This window comes from Capsicum annuum, chromosome 2, assembly GCF_002878395.1.
Source record: "Capsicum annuum cultivar UCD-10X-F1 chromosome 2, UCD10Xv1.1, whole genome shotgun sequence".
Classification (NCBI taxonomy): Eukaryota; Viridiplantae; Streptophyta; class Magnoliopsida; order Solanales; family Solanaceae; genus Capsicum; species Capsicum annuum.
Window position 1 is genome coordinate 89,251,698 of NC_061112.1, and position 6,905 is coordinate 89,258,602.

A 6,905-nucleotide genomic window follows, 5' to 3' on the forward strand; every position below is an offset into this window, starting at 1 on the left:
TTTCCTTTTCCTCTCTTTTCTTCTACTTCTGTCTATGTTTCGTATGTGTGTGCAAATATTTTTTGTTTTGTTGTGTGTCATTCTCCTTTTTTTTTTCTCTTGTGTCTGTGTATGTGTGTAATATAGTGTGTAGGGTGGGAAGTTGAGAAAGGTTGAGAGAAATTAGGGGGCTGTTGGGATGGTTATATTTAGGATAAAATTTTCCCCTTTTCTTTTTAATTCAAAATATATAAAATAGAAAATAGTAATAATAATAATAATAATAATAATAATAAAATAATATTAATTAATTAATTTTTATATTTAAAAAATATGATAAAAATTTATAAAAGATATAAAATTAAATATAATTAAGATAATAATAAGACCACTAGTCTATTTATTAAAAATAAAAGGAAAATATATATTTTTTGAATTTTCATATTATTTAAAAATAAAAATAACAATAAAAATAAAAATAAAAATATCCCAAAAAGTAACTTTACATATTTAATTTTTAATTAAAAATTTATTAAAAATTAAATAAGAGTTAGGATAAATATTGGACAAAAATATAAATATTTAATATTGAAAAATATATTAAACTCGAGGAGGGTCAAAAATTAAGTGTCTACATACTACATGAAATATTTTCTCGTGAAACTATATATATCTTCTCACCCTTCCCTAGCAAAGAAAATAATTAGACATATATAAAGTTCACGAAGAGAATTTTAATTTTCTCAACTTGCATATATTTTACGTAATAAAAAAAAATATTTTTTATATATATTAATAAATAAAAAATACCTTCTCTTATAAGTTGCATGTAGTGAGCTATTCTTATAAACATTTTAAATGAAAAAAAATTATAAATGTCAGAACAAATAATTTTTATCTTGACCTTTGCTTAATATAGTGTTTATTATGATAACAACAAAATAAGCAATATTTATAAGATGTAATTGTCATAAAGAAAGAATAGTAATTAAAATAGAATCTTGAGAGATGATTAATTTTTCTTGCCATGTAAAATAAAGAATAAAAGAACTTTATGTCCCAATAATAAAAAAAATTCATTTTTGGATGAGTGCTGATTTAAGTTAATGAAGAGAAGAATTAAGATTTCTCTTTTGAGGAAGAAAATGAATAGACAGAGAAAGAGAGACAACCAACTTCATAAAATCATTTCAATCTTAACCCAACATTTTTTTATTCTTTCAAAATGTAAGATCAATATGTCCCAACAAATAGAAAATAAAAATCTTTTAAATAGTTAATTAGCTGAAAAAATTTATAAAATGTAAAAAATTGAGGACTCCAATCTCACACATCAATAAACAACTTGCTTATGAATTAAAATGTAGTTTAAAAATTATAAATAATTTTATATTCCCACATTCGATCAATAAATTTATTAAAATTTATCTATATAATTGTGAAAAGATACATAGATATTTCTTTTTTTTTCATCCGATGTTCGGTGCTCTCATTGGAGCCCCAACTAATCTGGATCGTGCATTGCAGGGCCCATTAAGGTGGCAGCGCTCCCAACAGAGTTTTCTCCATATTCAGGGTCGAACCCTCGACCTCTGATTAAGTAGCACATGTATATTCATAGATACATAGATACTTCTTTAAGTAGCACATGTATATTCATTAACTTTCTTTCTCAACTTCAATTGTAAAAAATAATTTGATCTTGCTACACAAAAAGCAACCCCACCTAAAAAAAAGGAAGAAGAAGAATAGTTAAATTAAAGGATAGTTTGTTGCATTAAATTTTTTGCATGTGCAGGTTTCGAGAAGAATAGTTAATTAAATAAAATAAAAACTTTAAAGAATATTATATGAAAATTTGAAGAGGAAAGAAGAACTACCTTTTTCTTGAAGAAAGAAGAACTACTTATATATAAATAATTTCTCTCGAAAAAAATTCAAATAATGATGATTAGAGCGTTGCCATCTCAATCCAACCTGAAAAAGTACTCATAATATTAATGTTATCATCTGCAATAAAGGTTCTAGTGAACTTAGAACAAACAAAAATACATACTTATAAAAAAAAAATTCTACTAATAGACTATGCATAGCATAAAAGAAATATACTCTTAAAAAATAATATGAAGCCTAAAAGAATGACTTCTAAGATTGCTCATACCTTGAAGCAATGCTGAGGGCAAACAACAGCAACAACTTGATTCCGTTTATATATCAAAACACTATGATCGTTATTGAATTTTTAATGGAAAAGTAAATAATTGGAGGTTATGAAAATGAGAGGTTGCAAAAGTAAATAATTGGAGGTTATGAAAATGAGAGATTTGTGAGTTATGGATATTATTAATATTATTTAAGAGTACAATTTATGAATATAAATAAGATGACTTTTTAAAATAAAATAATTGATAAAAATGAGAGAAAAATCTCAAAAAAAAGGAGAAAAAGATAAATAGGAATGTTGGCCATAGAGAGGTGCCACATCTATGTGTTAAGTATATTTTGAGAAAAATAATAATAGTTGATGATATTTTAATCCTAAAAAAACAAAAATAATTTTAGTAGGCAATTTTCAAACATGGATGAATGACTATTAATGAAATTTACTCTATGGTATGTATAATAGACATTATAGAAGAGATATGTTTTATGGATAACTAATAAATATGCAGTTAATTATTAATGTTATGTGGTTATTGGATCAAGCGGGAGAATGTTAGACTTTTTATTGTTTTATGTGTGACCCAATTAACATAAAAATATTTAATAAAAAACTAATCTCGTTCCTTAGATTGATTACTTAATGAACGCATCATATTGAACTACAACCTCTATAAATTAGTACTTCTCCATCCATTAGGGTTGCCACATAACTTTCTATACTTTTCCATCAGTGACCAGCTGCGATAACATAAGATTAAGACAAGGAGATAAAAATCAATTTGTCTTTGTGATGATTCTTCTGCTTCATGTATGTCTTTTCTATAACATTTTCTATTTTCTCTATAAGATTATCATGTTTAAAATTTTGTGTATTAATTTTAATTTTACAGAAATGGGGACCTTCTTTACGGAAACTGAAGAGGGCTCGAGAAGTGGAGAGCAAAGAAAATTCGGAGCACGAGAAGGTGATACCAAGTAACATCTATTCATTTTCCTCTAAGAATTTGATCAAATGTTGAAAAACACACTTTCTCTCAACTTCATTTTTCAATTCTATGAATAAACAATAAAATAATGGATTCCATCAATCTTAGACTCAGTCGCTAAAACTATATGATCTCAATAAATTTAAAAAAAAAAAAGTCGGAAATTGTTTTTGTTTTATGCTTATCCTCATAGACTTATGACGCAAAATTATAGAAAATTATTTACTTTATTTTATTTTTTTTGCTTTTTTCAAGTGTAACATGATTCTTTTTTTAATCTTTTCTCCTTTTATGGCTTCTTGTGAGCTTCTCGTACGGTCAATGAGACCATATGATTTTGGCAGGTCAGGTCAAGTCAAGTGGTTTAGCAAAGTAGGTCAAATGAGTAATATTTTATTTTTTAAACGCATGACTTAATATAAAAATTTTATGTCACTAAAATTAAATGATAATATTATCTAAAATGGTTGAGTGACTTTGTATGTTAAAATATAGTTGATTGACTTTTGAATTGTAAAAAAAATAAAAATGGTCTTTTTGCGTAAAATATTAATAGTTGAGTGATCTTTGAGTTATAAAGTTTACAAAAAAAAAAGTGACTTTCTCGGAGAATTTTTCTTAGTTGAGTGACATAAGCGAAACTAACTTTATTATGTCATGCTTGCTAAAGCACTATGAAGCTCTCATATTTTGTTGAGATCTGCGGTGGTGGTTGCTCAAGTTCATAACAGCAAAAGTAGTTAGTATAATTTCAAAATTACCCTTTCTATCACTGCACCACATGTTTTATATGTTGAGCTCCATTAGTGATTGGAACAAAATCACTCATTTTGTATAACTGCTCATATACTTGGTGTTCAACCAAGAGTATCACAAGAACTAAAAATTGAATTAAATAATAATTGGATGGATGAAATTGGTATTTCTCTTTTCTTAAATTCTAATTGCTAGATGTCATGACTCAATTTCTCAGGTCATGATGGTACCTACTATAACTCACTGGTAGGTAAGCCGATTCATAGTCTAGAAATATGAGTAACGGACTATCAAGAAAAAAAATAAGCAGCGGAATAATGCATCCAATAAAAAGTCTAATATAGAAAATAACTCCAAAACGTGGTGAAATCGATACAAGAGCTTCTAATGATAATAGAGTACAAGATAAAGTACAAAAAAAAAATAGATAAGTCATCCCTAAAATGCAAAATAGAGAATCAATACAAATAAGAGGAAGAGTAGAAACAACTTCAAATATCAGGAGCCCACCCTATATCTTTGATCCATGTCTATGTTGCACGATGCACACACTAACATCGAGAACTCATACGATGATCTGCAATCTGCAGAAGTATAGTATGAGTATCAAATACGTGGCACTCAGTAGGCATCGACCGATTGAGCTTCAAAAATAATACAAGTATAAATAACATGTAAAGCAGAAAAATAAGCTACAGATAACTATTTAAGAAATGATCATAATAATGCTAATGAGAAAGGTAAACTAGAATATGTTTCCAGTGATCAAGGACGAAACACAGTTTCATAAGTAACTAGACCATACCCGATAGTATAGTGAAGAAAGAGATATGCAATATACAATAGTAGTAGGAAGGAAGGAAATAATATACAAAAAGTAGATAAAGAAGATAATATATATATATATATATATATATATATATATATATATATATAAAAAAAAAAAAAAATATTACACTATACGTATAACAAAATATGAAGGTGCAACTCTGAGGGAGATAATCTAACATCATCGGAATCATAATATAAGTAATAAGGAATCTAACACTAGCATAGTCAGGGCCTTTAGTCAAAATATGCAAAATCATAAGGTGATCTACCAATGAAAAAGCTTACCATAATAATAAGAAAAAGAATAAAGAATATAGCGACAATCTTGGGTACCAATCCACAATTAGCCTACCACTAGCCATACCATAACAGTCAACAATAATGTAATAGGCTAGCCTAGACAACCAAACAACCCAATCGAGGTCCTATAATCCTGGAGAGGGCACAAGAAAAGACTCAACAAACAACAATCATAACTAATATCTGTACGGCCCTCCATAAGATCTATAGATAAAAGCGCCTAATAATTATACTAGTGATAGGCAATGCATATGATAAATGAATGCAATAAAGATGCAGTACCATCAACCAATCCATTGCCACAATGTACCAAGTATATATACCTCTTCTAACTCAGTAGCTCAAAAAGACAAAATCAACAACGACTATCCTTCTACAGTACTATAGTTCATCGAATGAAAGAAAACGTAGGAGATTCGGTACATCCGTATACATTGTCTGATCCCAAACTAGGACTTCCATAATTCATCATCACAAATCTACTTCGTTCAGTACTGTAGAGATATATAAAGTACAATAAGAAATGTCGTACTTAAATCCAGAACTGAATAAGTGTATATATATAAATTCATTGCCGTTGATCGAATTTGGGACAAAAATAGTGTAGTAGTAGTATAGAAAAGATCAAAATATCCCTCGATCATAGTAAAATAGGTAGTAGTAAAATAAATGAATCAATAATGGACCGAAATCAACCTCAACTAAATTTCCAAAGTAATATATTCAGTTTTAAATGTCATAAAACAAGGAGAAGGGCGGTACGACTTTCGTATTCAAAGAATCAATGTTAAAGTTAAGAAAAGTGAGAATAAATCTATTTTTAAAAAATAATAGTAAAATCAAGATTTTAACTAAATTGTACTATTAAATAAATATAAATGTGTCTAAATGTATGCATTCATCACTAGTATCCAAAAAATACAATCGTAAAAGTTTACGCATCTATAACTATAACCACGTCCTTTATAAGGATAAAGTACTACTCTGGTGTCTAATTGGTACCGCTACCATGTTCTCGGTCCCAACAATATATATATATAAATTTACATATGTCAACACCGTAATTCGTGAAACTAAGGTAAATAAGGGGACAATACTACTAGAAGAATCTAATTGGGGAAGTTCCATCTAATTTATTAAGTAATATGGTAAGTCTTATACTAAAGGTTCATTCATGTCAATCTATGGTCAACCAAGTATATAATCTGGTACAATAAAGTCCTATAACCATATCATGTATTCTAAGCTAAGGTTCAGGTCACTTTTCTATTCTAAGTCCTCTAAATAGGTCAAGTCATAAAATTACTAGGTATAAAAATATCATATAATCCCTACATAGAATCAATCTATAGAATACGCAATCTCATAGAGAAAAGTAGACTGAAGCATACCTCGTAGTCGAACCATAATCATTAACTGTTCACAAATCGCTCATCTTTGTTTCACGATCTTGAAAATAACGCTGCATTATCAAAACATAATCTACCCGTGAATAGGAGTAAAACGATACTCATATTGCTATATAACACTTCGAGCCTAAAATTGAGTAAAAAATAAGTCCATGGAGCCTACTAATGAAATTTCAAAATTGAAGTTGTCATGAGGTTCCTCAAAGGACAAGGAATTTGTATTCAAAAGTTAAGCTCAAATGGAGTCTCAATTTGGGGCTCAATCAACCTCAAAAGTTAAGGAATAACAATAGAGAAAACAAGAATTTAATGGAGGATTTAGACCGAAAACTTATAAAGAAATTAATGAATAAAGTCACCTCCATGTCCTTTACTCTCCCCTATCTCTAATTTATGATTTTTCAAGAGTTCTTGAGCTCTTGAAACCTTTAATGATGAAAATAATCCCTAAGAATTGCCTTAGGATCGAGCAAGAGAAATA

General features: G+C 28.3%; 1 long non-coding RNA gene across 1 annotated transcript; it reads right to left on the reverse strand.

Moving 5' to 3' along the window:
* Window positions 1-4,245: 4,245 nt before the first annotated feature.
* On the reverse strand, window positions 4,246-6,479 carry LOC124896331. The gene is made up of 2 exons (XR_007052691.1): window positions 6,407-6,479; window positions 4,246-4,468 (listed from the first exon to the last, which is right to left on the reverse strand). It is a non-coding gene; the product is annotated as an uncharacterized LOC124896331 (long non-coding RNA).
* Between the last annotated feature and the right edge of the window lie 426 nt (window positions 6,480-6,905).